Source organism: Mustela nivalis (genome assembly GCF_964662115.1).
Source record: "Mustela nivalis genome assembly, chromosome: 2".
NCBI classification, from domain to species: Eukaryota; Metazoa; Chordata; class Mammalia; order Carnivora; family Mustelidae; genus Mustela; species Mustela nivalis.
This window is the reverse complement of record NC_139021.1, coordinates 48,716,607-48,731,813: the sequence shown is the minus strand read 5'-3', so window position 1 is coordinate 48,731,813 and position 15,207 is coordinate 48,716,607. Positions and strand designations below refer to the sequence as shown.

The 15,207-nt window shown below is 36.1% G+C and overlaps 1 long non-coding RNA gene across 1 annotated transcript in view; it reads left to right on the top strand.

Annotated features, from left to right (window-relative positions):
* Positions 1 to 2,977: 2,977 nt before the first annotated feature.
* The window catches only part of LOC309860489, a 49,335-nt gene continuing 37,105 nt past the window's right edge, over positions 2,978 to 15,207 (top strand). The window contains exon 1 of the long non-coding RNA XR_014309404.1: positions 2,978 to 3,039. This is a non-coding gene — a long non-coding RNA (uncharacterized lncRNA). The remainder of the gene's footprint in view (positions 3,040 to 15,207) is intronic.

The following is a 15,207-nucleotide window of genomic DNA, read 5'->3' as shown; positions in this document are numbered from 1 at the left end:
AGATTAATGAGTTTGAATACATATCAATGGAAACTATACAACACTTTTATGTATTATAATAAAAGATATTAATAGTTTGCATCTGGTGTAAGCAGTTATGCAGCCTAATTTTAGCTCTAAGACCATTGGCTTTAACTACATGACCGTTGTTTTGTAAAAGGCCCCACAGTAAACTTGTGCCTTAGTTTCCCTGAAACCAAGATGTCTTGCACTTTCTTAGTGGCTCACAATCTGGAGATAAAGAACATCTTGTGCAAAGAAAGAGCCCTGTGAACTGTACCTAGAACTTTCACACTTCTCTGATATTTATCTATGTTATCTTTCTCCTCCTGTGACATATCCTTTATCTTTATTAGAGTCTTGTGTGAATAAGCCCTCTGTAGCTTTTTCAATTATATGGCACTGTGCAACTGAAAGAAAATACAGTTTTTTGAGGAAGGAGAAGTAGCTTATGGTTGATAATAATATGATAATTTAAGGTGGGGTGAAGGAAAGATAGGAAACGGTTGGCTTTCCAAGTTTCTGGAATCTGTGTGGAAACAGAATGAAATTTAAGAGAGACAACACAGTGAGGTAGACCCTAGCATCAGAATTCCTCTGTCCCATTCCTAGTTGTGTGACATTGAGCAAGTTACTTGATCTTCCTATACCTTAAATTCGTCATCAGCATCTGGCAAATACGGCAAAAAATAAACACTATGTGAATGTGTCTAATTCTTTTCTTTAAAGAATTTTATTTATTTATTTATTTACTTACTTATTTAACACTGAGAGGGAGAGAGGAATCACGAGTAGGCAGAGAGGCAGGCAGAGAGAAAGAGAGGAGGAAACAGCCTCCCCGCTGAGCAGAGAGCCCAATGTGGGACTCGATCCCAGGACCCTGAGATCGTAACCTGAGCCAAAGGCAGAGGCTTTAACACATTGAGCCACTCCGGTGCCTCCCAATTCTTTTGATTTTGTTTCTATCCATAGGCTCTTTGAGGTTTGAAAAAATCCTTATTTTATTAATCTTACTAGCTAATATTTTCCTTAAGATTTAGATTAGTTATTCCAAAAACAAACATACAAAAAAAAGAACAAGAAAATGATAACAAGAAATATTGTATGTCATAGTTAAGTAAAGTATCTTTTATCTCCAAATCCTTGACTCTCATACAGTTATGGTCTCACCAATAAAAATCAATTTTTAAAAAGCAATTTTTGTCAACAAGCCTACATAAAATTGATATATTCTTCAATAAGTTAAACACTTATTTTTATCCTAAAGAATATAAAAGCAAATGTACTTAGAATAGAGATATAAGAGATATTCAGGAATGAATAAGGAAAAAAATCAAACAATTCACAGAGGAGAACAATGCCCTACAAGGGCGAAATAAATCTCTCCTTTTAAATCACTAAATAGACTTAGAATCATCGACTATATCTTGGATGACTGCAGAAGGAAAGAAAAGAGACAGAATAATTTATATCACTATATTAGTACAGAGTTTTTGAATATTAATAAGTCATTGCAACTTGCTTCACTAGCTCAAGTGCTTATCTATGTACATCAAGTTAATAAACTCACAGTAAATTTGATACTATTTCTTAATTTCAATTGTAAGGAGATCAATAGATTTTGCATTTTAAAATACTCTGCCTTCAAAACACATTTTGAAAGTGAAAATGCTAATTATAGTTAATAAAAATATAATTTACTAGGGAGTTTATTTGGAGGGAATGAAAGAATGAGTCATCTTTGTCAAGAACTGTAAGAGGTCTCCAGTTTTACTCTGATAATAAGTTAGCTTGGGGGCACCTGGGTGGCTCAGTGGGTTAAAGCCTCTGTCTTCAGCTCAGGTCATGATCCCAGGGTCCTGGGATCAAGCCCCACACTGGGCTCTCTGCTCAGCAGGGAGCCTGCTTCCCTCCCCACCGCCTGCCTCTCTGCCTACAAATGATCTCTTTCGGTCAAATAAATAAATAAAATCTTAAAAAAAAATAAGTTAGCTTGTTACTATTTTATTGTTACTGACAGTAGACAGAAGACTCCTGGGTCAAGAAAAATGGACTTTATTACTTATGGCAGTACAAACACTGTGAGCTTTATGTTTATTTTTATCAGTCCCCTTTGACCCTAGTTCAAACAGTAAGTTAGGGGTCCAGGTGAATGTTGCACATAGTCACTTATGTCACACCTGAGGAACTGTAAACTTGCAGAATCCAAATGTTTTATAGGGCTTGTAAGAAAACCTGCCCTTTACCCTTGAGAGAGCCATCTTTATTATACTGGAAAGAAAGAAAGTCCACTCTCTGCTCCAGAACTTTGAAACACTTTATCTTCCAAGGCCATCCACTTACTAAAAAACATCCCTAGAAAGGGGATCAGTGCCTCTGCTTGTAAGACATCCACAGGCTATCAGTGCCGCTGCTTGCAAGGCATCCACAAATGAAAGAGACTCATGAAAATCTTTCTCCTAACAAACTTACAGAGCATTTTAACATCTTCCCATTTGTCTACCTTTCCCTTTTGCCATTTAATTAAGTGTATTGTTTGGATCTCAAACAAGGTAACATAAATTCCAAGTGGGAAAGAGGCAGAACTGACTCTTCACCCTCTTTTGTCACCATCATGTCCTCTTTTCCCTGCCCCTATGTGCCACATCTAGTTAGCTCTTGGACTGCAATTGGCCATTCACTAACAGACATATAGTCAAAGCTCTGGGTGCTTCAATCTTCCATCATCTGCAGTTTTGGTTAGGGCAGTGGCAAAAGGTAAGGCAAGAAGAGAATAGTGACATCCATTGAGGGGCTGATGGGCAGACTGCAGGTGGCACTGGGCGGATGGTAGCTAAGTTAATGGAAGCCACATGACAATTGAAGAAATATCAACTGAGCAAAGTGACAGACAAATTACTAGCCTTAATGGAACTCTAAGACAATAAATAAGATAACAATGAAAAATCCATTGTGATGTCAGACTCTGTTCTGGTGCTGGAAACACAGCAGTGAACTGCTTCACGTAGCTGACATTTTAAAGGACAAGAAACAAGAGATGTAAGTAAAATGCAGTTAATCATATGATGTGCCCCATGTGTTGGTGACTTTTATTCCTTCTATGATGATGAAATCTTCCCCCTTCTGCAGAAGAGTGTGCTTGAATTTGAGTAATTGGATATTCTCTGAACAGAGAAAAATTGGGAGGCATGTTGGACGTGTTACTCCACAGCATAACTGGAGATGAACTCTTGAGGCCATCAAGTGCAATCTCTTATTTAACACAAAAATCTCCTCTATAACACTTTAAATGGTCATTTGATCTTGCTAAAACAGTTTCAATGCCAGAGAGAGCACTATTACAAATCTCTAAAAAACATCTTCATACAGCTTTATTTTAGACATTTGTGGTCATTTTAGGACAGATTCTTAGCAGTGGAACTACTGAGTCAAGGGACATGCACATTTCACATGTTGAAAGCTAATATTAAATCATGCATATGCATATGCTAATATTAAATGATGCAAAAATACATGCTGTATTGTTTACATGATTTGCATGACAATCACAGAAAGAAACATTATAACGCAAACTCAGAAAAGATCGTCTAATAGTTCAACCAGTTCCACACAGATCAATTTACTCTGGTTTAGATAAGGCCTTAGAAAGGAGATTAGAGAATTTCTGATGATAGTTCTAACATGTGAAGAGCTTGGTAGTCATTCCTCTGATCTTTACAATAGAAGAACAGCTACTGAAAATCAACTTTTCTTGGGCTCATCAGAGAATTCAGGTTATGGGGCAAACCACCACCCTAAAATTTGGAGAAAGGCAGATACTGAAAATCATAGCCAAGACCAGCTTACCTGGGACAGAACCCTCTAGAGCCATAAACTCATAGGAATACTTGTTGGGTAACTTTGACTAATTGCTGAGAGCTGAGTGTAGAGTAGCATGACAATGAGAAACTCCTGGGGGCCCAGTGTTAGCAGTCTTCACTCTTTCATGACTTCTATCTCCAGAAACCCACTAGGTAAAGTGAAGATTTGAGATAACTCCCCTTGTGTTTTGGGCAGAAAGACAGGAAATTAACCATTTTGAAATATGCCCAAGGCAGTCTCCACAACAAAGACCTTTTCCCTAAAGAAAATGAATATGACAGCATTATCTATATAAAAAGTCAATTATGCAATTCAGCTTCCCCTAGACTTTCTGTCACACCTTTTAAAAGAAGGCAAAATGGCTAAGAAATATGGCTGAGGTGAGTCCAAAGATTCAGCTCACCAAAAGACTGAGAATTAATCATAAGATAAGAGAGTATTTCTCCTCCCATATAACTTAAAAACACATCAACAAAACTTCAGTATAATAACAAAGGATTACAACTGAAAGAGTTGCAAGACAAACTCTATTTAAGAAAGAGTTCTTAGGGATTTCCAAGGATAATGGTAGAGTAGAAAGATCCTAACCTCACCTAACCCATGGATACAACCAAATAACACCCACACTGGTGTAAATAACACAGAAAATGACCCAAAGCCTAGAATAATGGACTCTTCCCAGATAACTATAGAGAAGAGGTCACCTCAAAGGGGATAAGGAAGGCAGATATACAGTAAGAAGCCAAACTGACCTGCTGGGCTATCTGCAGGAGGGAGATTGCTGTGTTTGTGGAGAGGGGAGAGGATCAGACCCCCAAGGCACATGGCACCCACACTGGGAATATGAATCCCCATAACATTTGACTTTGAAAACCAGAGGAGCTAAATTTCACTAGTTCTTACAATCAGTAGGACTTACCATCTGGAACTTTAAAAATCAGCAGGCATGGGTCTGGGAGAGCTGAAGAGTGATAGGAAACTGAGTCCCATCTTTAAGTAGACAGGACAACAAACAGCCCCATGCAGATACAACACAGAGGCAGGAGTTTGAAAAATGCCTGGGGTATATAGTAAGGAGATTTATTTACTAGTCTCAGAGGGTGCTTTGGAGGGCCAGGGATCTTTAGGAAACTTCTCCAGGAACAACAAAGCTGGCAGGCCCAATTTCCATCCCTACCACCCACCCTAGTTGCTAGAACCAGCATAAGTATCAACTCTCTTCACCTAACTTAATAACAGCACACCCTGCTCCCAGGTTCTCCTACAGACACATCCTCTCCAGCCAGCCTTAGCTCTAGGTCTCCTCTCACAGTCTACACTGCCAAACCTTGCTAATACCACTTGTCCTGCCCCTTTGTTATCCTGCAGATCCACCCCTTCCAATGTACCAGTGTCCAGAGCCTACGCAATGTGGTACCATATGTGGTGTATATATATATATATATATATATACATATATATATATATATATATGAATATTATAGGTCAGCCATAAACAAGAATGAAATCTTGCAACAACATAGGTGGATTTAGAGAGTATAATGCTAAGCAAAATAAGTCAGAGAAGACAAATACCATATGATTACACTCATATGTGGAAATTCAGAAACAAAGCAAATAAACAAGAAAAAGACAAACCAACAAAACAGACTCAACTCCAGAGAAAAAACAAATGGTTACCAGAGGGGAGGTGGGTAGGGGGATGGGTGAAATAGGTAAAGAAGATCAAGAGTACACTACAGTACAATGAGCACTGAGTACTGTATGGAATTAATGAATCACTATATTGTACACCGGAAACTAATATAACATTGTATGTTAATTTTTTAGAAATTGAAATTTTAAAATAAAAATAAATGAAAAAGAAAGAGTTCTTAGTAAATACAAAAGAATAAAGCAGAGAGGAAAAAAGTGAGGATACTGCTGAATCCCCCAGCAGTTGCAGTTACATTAAACACAGCCCAACTTCCAGCCAGATTAACACAAAACCTCACACTAAAGGCTTATTTACTGCAGCTCTTATTGCCCGATACATTAAGCCTGGCTTCCAAGAAAAGAAGAATAGAAGATATGCTGAAGACAAGGAAAAAGAGAATCCAAAGAGACAAAATAAGTTTCATAACAAGATTCAGGTATGACATAGATGTTGGAATTATCAGATAGGGAATTTAAAGTAAATTTGATTATGCCAAGATTTGAAAATGCCAAGACCTCCAGTGGAAATAAATAGACAATCTCCAAGTACAGATGGGTTAATCAAGCAGAGAGATGAAAACACTGAAAGAATGAAGAGAAAATTCTCTATATTGAGAACACTGTAACAGAAGTAAAAAATGTCTTTAATGGACTCATCAATAGACTGGACATGGCTGAAGAAGCAAACAGTGAACTTGAAGGTAGGTCAATAGAATCTTCCCATGAAATACAGACAGGAAAAAAGAAAGAGAGAAAGAGAATGAAAAAACAACCACAATAGAATATGTAAGAACTGTGGGACAACTGAAAAAAAAAAAAAAAAAGTAAAATACACAATGGAAATACCAGAAGGAATAAACGGAGAGAAAGACTCTGAAGAAATATTTGAAATATTTGAAGTAATTTTTCAAAGTTAATGACAGACACCAATCCACAGACCCAGGAATCTTGGAGACTTCAAAAAGGAAAATTTTCAAAAAAATCTACACCCAACTATGCCATATTCAAATTACATAAAACCAAAAACAGAGGAAATGTATTGAAAGAGCCAAAGAAAAATGACAGTCTACCTACAGAGGAACAAGAATAAGAATTACATGCACCCTCTCATCAGAAACCATATGACAAGAAGACAGTTCCGTGAAATAGTTAATGTGTTGGGGTGAGAGGAAGTACCCACTCACCTTAAATTCTATATTTGGTAAAATTATCCTTCAAAAATTAAAAAAAATAGACTTTCTCTAACAAACAAAAATTAAGGAAATTTGCCACCTGTAGACTTAGTCAGTAAGAAATTTTAAAGAAGTTCTTCCAAAAAAAAAAAAAAAAAAGGAAAATGATGAATGTCAAAAACTCTAACCTATAGAAAGAGAGAAAGGGAATTAGAGAAGGAATAGAGATAAAATGTTTTCTGTCTTTTTCTTAACTTATTAAAGAGGTAACTGTTCAAAATAATAGTAACAACATATTGAGTAATTATCACATATGGACAAATGAAATAAATAATAACAGTGTTAAAGGAATGGGCACTGGGTAGCTCAGGGGATTAAGTGACTGACTCTTATTTCAGATCAGATCACAATCTCAGGGTTCAGCTCCATGCTCAGCAAGGAGACTGCTTGAGAGTCTCTCTCTCCTGCTCCCTCTATCCCTCCCCCATCTCCTTCAAATAAATAAATCCTTAAAACAAAACAAAAGGATGCGAAAGGAGAATTGGGAAACCTGTTATAAGGTAAATGCACTATCCAAGAACGGCAAATGTTACTTGAAGGTTGACTTAGTTTAGTTGGAAGTGTATGTTGAAAATGTTAAGGCAATCACTAAAAAGGTATTTAAAAGTAGCATAATTTATTATGCTAAGAGAAAAGATAAAATATAATAATACACAATGCTCAATTAATACCAAAGCAGGCAGAAAAAGAGGTGAAGATTTTTAAAATAATTAAGTAGCAAGTGTAATGTATATAAAATAATTGTGTGGTGACAGATGGCAATTATGCTTATCCTGCTGAGCATAACTTAATGTGTAGAATTGTCAAATCACTAGGTTATATACCTAAAACTAATATAACATTATATGACAACTACACTTCAGCTAAATAAATAAATAATACCATACACATTAGCATCAAAAAATGAAATATTTAAGTATAAATATAACAAAATATGTATGAGATCTATATGGAAACCACAATGAAAGAGATCTAAATTTTTAAGTGATAAAAAAATAAAATCTAAATAAATGGAGAGCTAGTCCATGTTCACGGGACAGAAGATTCAATAATGGTAAAATGTCAGTTCCTCCCAATTTGATCTATAGATTCAACACATCTCAATTAATATTTCAGGACACTGTTTTGTGGATATTGACAAAGTGATTCTAAAATTTATATGGAAAGTAAAAAAAAAATCAACACAATTCTAAACAACTATAAAGTAGAAGGACAGACATTATCAAACTTCAAGACTTACCACAGTGATCAAAACAGTGTGGTGAAAAAACAGAAACAGATAAATGGAACAAAATGGAAATCTCAGAAATAAAATCACATAACTATAGTCAAGTGATCTAGGCAAAGGCATAAAGGTAATTCAATGGAGAAGGGTAGTCTTCAACAAATTATGCAGGAACAATTGGACATTCATTTGAACAAAAAAATCTAGTTAAAATGGATCATAGAATCACATGTAAAAATGTAAACTTAACTGTAACTATATAGGAACTAATGTCTAGACCTTTCTGAAAATTAGCCTCATGATACATGCTGAGGAAAAGTAGTGAGCTCTCCATGTGGCAAAACCCCTGCATGATTCTGTTGGCCTGGAGCCCTTCCAAATGCAACGTATTTCCCAAAAGTCTCCGAAAGCACAAAATACTCTCCAGGACCACTCTTAGCTGCCATCTCAATGCATCCTGGCCACCATCCTGAGTCTCTGCTGAGAGGTACTGATACACACTGCTGTCCTTTGTCACCAGTGCAGGCACCTCTGTCATCCCCAAGATGGTTTGTAACCCATTGTAACCCTCCACTGGTGATCTCAGATAAATCATGATTTTCCAATAGGTACAAACCTATCCCTTTGTGTCTGAACCAGACACACATAGATCAAGGTCCACTTAAAGGCAAATTACTTCAGGCATAACTTCCCTTTCTCCTGGCTGTGGCTGGAAAACTTCACAGACTTGAAAGGAAATAACATTGTTAGCTCTAACATGCCTCGTTCCATGGTGGACTGTCATATCCTACACGAATTTTACAGTCTTTTACAGTGGCTGTTTGGAAGGTCATGATGAGGTTAGATAGCAGGAAAACTGGGCGGGTCATGGTCACCTTTCAGGTACAGTTACATACTTCCCATCATTTTTCCTTTTTTGCTGACCTGAATAAAGCCTCTTTCAAACACTGGTGCAAATTTAGTGCATATTCTCTATAGTACAGCTGTCACTACATTTATCCCATGGAGGAATATGGTCATTGCATAGCCTCTTTGGGCCATGTAATTCAGTAATGTACCTTCACTTCTCATAAATCTTGTATCAGTATAGTTTAACCTCTTCTTTGAGATTTCCCTCATCTCAAAATATCATTTTTACCCAATATATTTTCTGCTCTGTGCAAAAACATTCATTGACTAGAAGGCTAGAATCAATGTTCAAACTCCCTAGCTGGTATTCATGGTTTTATGCTGTAACTTATTAGTGTATTATCCATAGGTCTTTTTTTAAGATTTTATTTATTTGAGAGAGAGAGAGAGATCCCCTATAGTCTATTTCTGCTCAGAGATATGCTCCTGTTTGAGGTCCTGATTTTTGTTTTAATTAGACAAATCATAAGACTTTCATGTACATCAGCTTTGTGATTTATACAAAATAATAATTTAATGATAACATTAAGAATTATATTTGAGAATTAACTTCACATGAGTCCAAACATACACATTATCTTGTTTTGAATACAATGATTTTTTTTTGGTGGTCATCCAAGCATACTTCCCTAACACTCCATCCCCTTTCCCCTCTTGCCTTGCACTGAATATTAGTCTATTGAATTCTTATCATTCCTTCTACCTATTTCTTTCAGAGTTCTTATCACAACATCTTTTAATTATTTGTATATACTTCTGTTGCCCATACTAGTGTGTGAACTTCTGGATAACAAGTCTTTTATGTATTCTCAGCATCCAGCTTAGTGTGGGCACATTTTAAAAATAATAATAATAATTGACCAAAAAAGAAAAAAGAATGTGTGCCAAAGTGCCATGGCAATTCAATACTTTATTAAAAATAATATAATGTTCAATAATAAATATGATTTAAACATATAGAAAATATGAAAAGTTATTTGGCCTCTTATCCATTCATTCATTCATTTGGTTATATTTAACAGGTGTTACTAAGCATCAAAGATTTCCAGACTAAAAACCAAGTGCCCACTATTTTTTAGTATTTCAAGTCATTTTCTTATGTGTATTTCTGCCTGAGAAGGATAAAATGCATTTTATAGTTCCAGCTGAGCTAGTGAGATTTACATTTCTGACAGGTAAAATACATGTTGCCTTTTTCTTTTCTTTATTTGCTTCATTGAAAACTAGGAAATAATTTAAGAGACAGACTTTTAAAACTTGAAGCACCCAAGTCTTTTGACTAGGCAATTGTAGAAAATATTTAACAAATCATTAATCACCCTACAATCATTTTACCAAATAGCATATTATAAAAAGTCATAAACTGGAATTCACAGAACGTTATATTCTTCTGAGAATGCTATTTTTTGAGAATGGGCAACCACCCATTACATTATTAAATATACAGTCTAAACACAGAGACACTGCAGAGCTCAGCTCCTTGATTTAATGACAGAAAATGTATTCCCACGAATAACATTAATCTCCAAACGGCAACAGCTAATTTTCCAAATTCAGGTCCCATAACAGACGTGTTGTGTTTACACTGTGAATATAAAGTAATGAAATGGATTTTTTAACAAGTATATCAGAATGTGTGCATCCAAATATGTGTCACCACTCAAAATAGTCATCTTGAGACATTTTTAATTTATTACAAGAATGTTGCTATTCTTTATATTTATTATGGCAGTAATAAAGATAAGTTTATGTTAGGGTGACAGCAAAAGGAAGGAGTGAACAATTTTATCTGGGTTTTTCTATAAAGGTTTCAGAGAGGGTTAGAATTATGCATGATCTTAAAGGATAAGTAGATCCCTTCTCATGTACATGCATGGCACTACCAAAAAAAATTACAGAAAAAAGAAAGACTGGATGTCTATAATTACTGGCTGTTTGGCATGGTTATGTGAGAATAGGGATGAAAAGCTTTACAAGATGTGGCTCAAGGAGCAAGCAAAGGCAAGGTCAATGAAGGCTTTATATATCAGGCAAAGAAGTTTGAAATTAATCCTATACACAGGGGTGCCTGGGTGGCTCAGTGGGTTAAGCCGCTGCCTTTGGCTCAGGTCATGATCTCAGGGTCCTGGGATCGAGTCCCGCATCGGGCTCTCTGCTCTCTCTGCCTGCCTCTCCATCTACTTGTGATTTCTCTCTGTCAAATAAATAAATAAAATTTTTAAAGAAAAAATCCTATACACAAAGGGTAGCACAATGAGATTTGTATTTTATTTTATTTTATTTTATATATATTTTTTAAGATTTTATTTACTTATTTGAGAGAGATAGTGAGAGAGCGTGCACACGAGTGAGGGAGGAAGGTCATGGGGAGAGGGAGAAACAGGCTTCCCACTGAGAAGGGAGCCCAGCTCAGGGCTCAATCCTAGGACCCCAAGATCATGACCTAAGCTGAAGGCAGACGCTTAACGAACTTAGCCACCCAGATGCCCCGGGATTTGTATTTTAAAACAATATTCTGATCATAACATGGAAATGTGATTACAAAAGCCTGGGGCCAGAGGAAAGATTAGTGAAGAGACAAGTATGAGCTAAATAACTACAGAGTAAGGATTGATTTGAAAATTATTTAAAAGGTAGAACTGATGAGTTAGTAACATGCTACACAAAAATTCCAGTGAAGATAAAGTGTAGGATGACTCTCAGGCTTCTGGCTTGTGTGATTGGGTGGATAGTGGTACAAGTAGCTAGATAAAGAAATATAAAAATGAGTCAAATGTGGGGAAAGAGTATTCAAATTTGAAGATGTTGAGCTCTACATATCTGTTGAATTTTCCATTTGAGTCTAACTGAAGAGCCTGGTATAGCTTAGTGTTAAGAATCTATGGGTAATGAGGATATGTGCGGTAAAGGAAACCATTAAACAGAAGAATTCACTCGGAAATAAAATAAAGATAAGAAGAAAAGAGAATCAAGAAGGGATTTGAAGAGAAGGATAGTATTTCAAAACAGAGGAGTAAGCAGCCAGTGGGCAGGAGGAGATTTTGCTAAGTATTGTGTCTTAAAAGCCAAGGGATAAAGGCTCAAAAAAAAAAAAAAGAAAAAGAAAAGAAAGAAAAGAAAAGAAAGGAAGCAGTAAGAAGTATTAAAAAGTATTAAGCAATGTGTTATATGCTTTCTTCCATGTCATTTAATTCTCAAAACATACCTTTGAAGCAAGTATTTCCCATGTTACAAGTAGATAAAGTAGCCCAATCTGACTAAGGTCAACAGGTAACAAGTTGTGGACAAGTTATGTTCCCAGGACACATAAATACTGCCAATAGCATCATAACAAGAAAAAGAGGAAGATAGACGTGGCATGTGATAGAGTATACTCAGTGGAGTGACCAGAACTATAGAAATGAGAAAGTAACTCTGAGTGAACACTGATTTTATCTTCAAAAGACTTGATTTATAGGTTTTATAAAGGACTTTTTTCCCAAAATCAAGGGACTTAATCATGTTGATGAGAAAGAACCAATACAAAGTGAGAAGATAAAGTAGCAAAATAAAGATCATTAAGAAAGCAAGGTCATTAAAGATACGGGACAAACATGTTTAGGACATGGTCAAACTTTAGCTTTTAATCTGTACCTCATTTTGATCTCTAGATTTAATGGAGGTCATAAGAGTTATAAATTCCAAATTCTGTTTGTTCTTTTTTTTCTATGAAAAGATGTTTATCACTGTTGCATATTCAGTACAATGCACTGTAATACAATACATGCAGTAAAAGGACAGCATTGCACATTGTCTCCAATTTTCAACAATTTTGGTTTTTGACATTCAGAATCAATATGGATCTAATCCAGAATCGTAAATTGAAGAATTTTCAGACAGTGATCAACACATATTTTTGCCAAATTAAATCAAGAAAGACAAATAGATGCCAGCTCTACAATTCCTTCTCACTTCTCATGTCCTTGAATCCATGGCCATCAGCAGTCCTAGTTCTCAGGCTTTTTGGACTCTGACAGTAATTACACCACTGTTTTTCCTGGGTCTCCAACTTGCAGGTGGCAGAATATGGAACTTCCCAGCCTCCATAATCATGTAAATTCCTTATAAAAAAATAAGCAGATGATTATAGACACAGACACAGACAGGGATATATCCCAACAGTTCAGCTTCTGCAGAGAACCCTAATATATTAATCTGTAAAGTAGTGTGGGTATCAAAAGGTTGTTGGGCACATTATAGGAGACAATGTATATAAAGTAAGTTAGCAAAGTGCATAAATAATATGAAACATGTTACTTGGTACACTTAAACTACTGCCACTATTTCAATAGAGAACAATGATACTGGCCATGGATCCAAATGTTTATGTTTTTTCTAAGTGGATTGGAGATGCCCAACTAAAAAGGGGGAAAGGGCTCATTGCCGAGTGATCTGAGGAGTTGCTAGGTAAAATAAAATTTCTTTACTAAACAATGTCACAGAGACGTTGACACACTAATGCACATCATAAATATCTAGAGTAACAAAAATGGAATATGTAGTATTTTCCAAGTATATTTAATCTCAGGAATTCTTTATTCTTAATTTCCCTTATGTCCTGTAGATGTCAAGAGTAGAGAGTTTCAGAATGTTACTCTAGAGCATATGCTTCCTAATAGTATAATGGAGATTTCATTTTTCTGCTATAACAATGTTCCAAAGAAAAAACTTTTTCCTGCATCAATTTCCAAGTAAAGGTTTTTTGCCGTGGGTTCAAATAATCTCAGCAGAATATATTGAATAAATATTCAGATTAATTAGGTTTCTTGCAAAAGCAGACACCAAACCAGGGTTAGACATGCAAGAGATGCATCAAGAGAAATACCTTTGAGGGAAAAGAGGAGGAAGCAGGGAGCCAGAGGAGGAGGGCAGAGTAACGGGACTGAAATGCAAGTCTGACCCCTGAGATGGAAAGAAGAGGAAGGAGAGATGGGTAAGAAGAGCTTCAGGCTCAGATCTAAGAAAGTTTTGGCCAAGTCAGTAAAGTGTCCTTGAGTCAAGAGAGGAGTCCCACAGGAAGGACCTGCCAGTTTAGTGGTTGGGGGACAGTAGTTTGTGAGAAGTATGACCTTCATGCAAAAGTAGTGGTGGAGTCATAGACGATTGGAGTGGTACATTTTCCTAAATACCACAGTTTACCTTGTCCCACACAGCTCTTCCATGACCCCCATGGATCTCCCTTCCTGAGAGGAAAATTTTGAAAGAAAATTTAGTGGGATAAATGACTAGCTGAGATCAGGGGTAGCTGATCTCAGAGCCACAACTGGTACTTGCTCCTCCTCTTTCATCATTCATTCTAAATTCCCCTTATCCACAGTTGTTACATTGGCAGGTCTTTGTGGCTTTCCTAATGGTATGACCCAAACTTATATACCTGAAGGGTCTGAATAGAATCCTATCCTTTCAGTTCTTGGATTGCTCCATGTGTTTGTTCAGTTACAATGGGAAAAAAGAGTAACAGGAGGAATCCATGTGAATCACCTGGATTCTACATGTATTCTGCCTTATGGAAATGCAGCCTACCTTATCCCACTGATCAGGTTCAATCACTCCTTCCAGAATGACGCCTCCTCTTTTCTTTCTCTGGCCCTTGGGAAACAGGAATCTAAAGTGCCATGTCAGCTGCCTGAATGTAGCTGCCTGGTCTCATAGGACCTTTCTAGCACCCAAGGTCCAACTTTGCTCTTGGAATCAGAGAGCAGCAAATGAGTTAAGGGCAACAATGCAAGGAATTGCTACAATTATTTTGGAAAGTAAAGTGGCAACAATCTATCCAAATTAAACACACATACACACAAAACTTTGACCCATCAATCCCATCAATCCTACTCCAAGTGAAAATAAAGCATCAGTATATAAGGGAATATGTCAAAGAACATTTACTATAGTACTGTTTGTATTGGCAAATAATAATAAGAAAAACTGGAAATAACTTAATTATACTCTCAGAGAAATGGCTAAGCAAATTGTGATACATCTACATCCTGGAAAGGCAGCTATTAAAATAATTACTGAAATGGATTTCTACAAGGTTTTGGTGAGAGGAAAAAGTAATGACAAAAAAAAAATCCAACAAATGTTGTGTGTGTTGTGTGTATAAATATGCATTAAATATGTTGTATTTATATATTATATATGCATATATAATATAAAATATAATATAATATGTATATATATTTGTTTTATGATTATGAAGGAAAATAGAGAAGGATACCTACTATGTTATTAACATCAGTTACTTTGAAA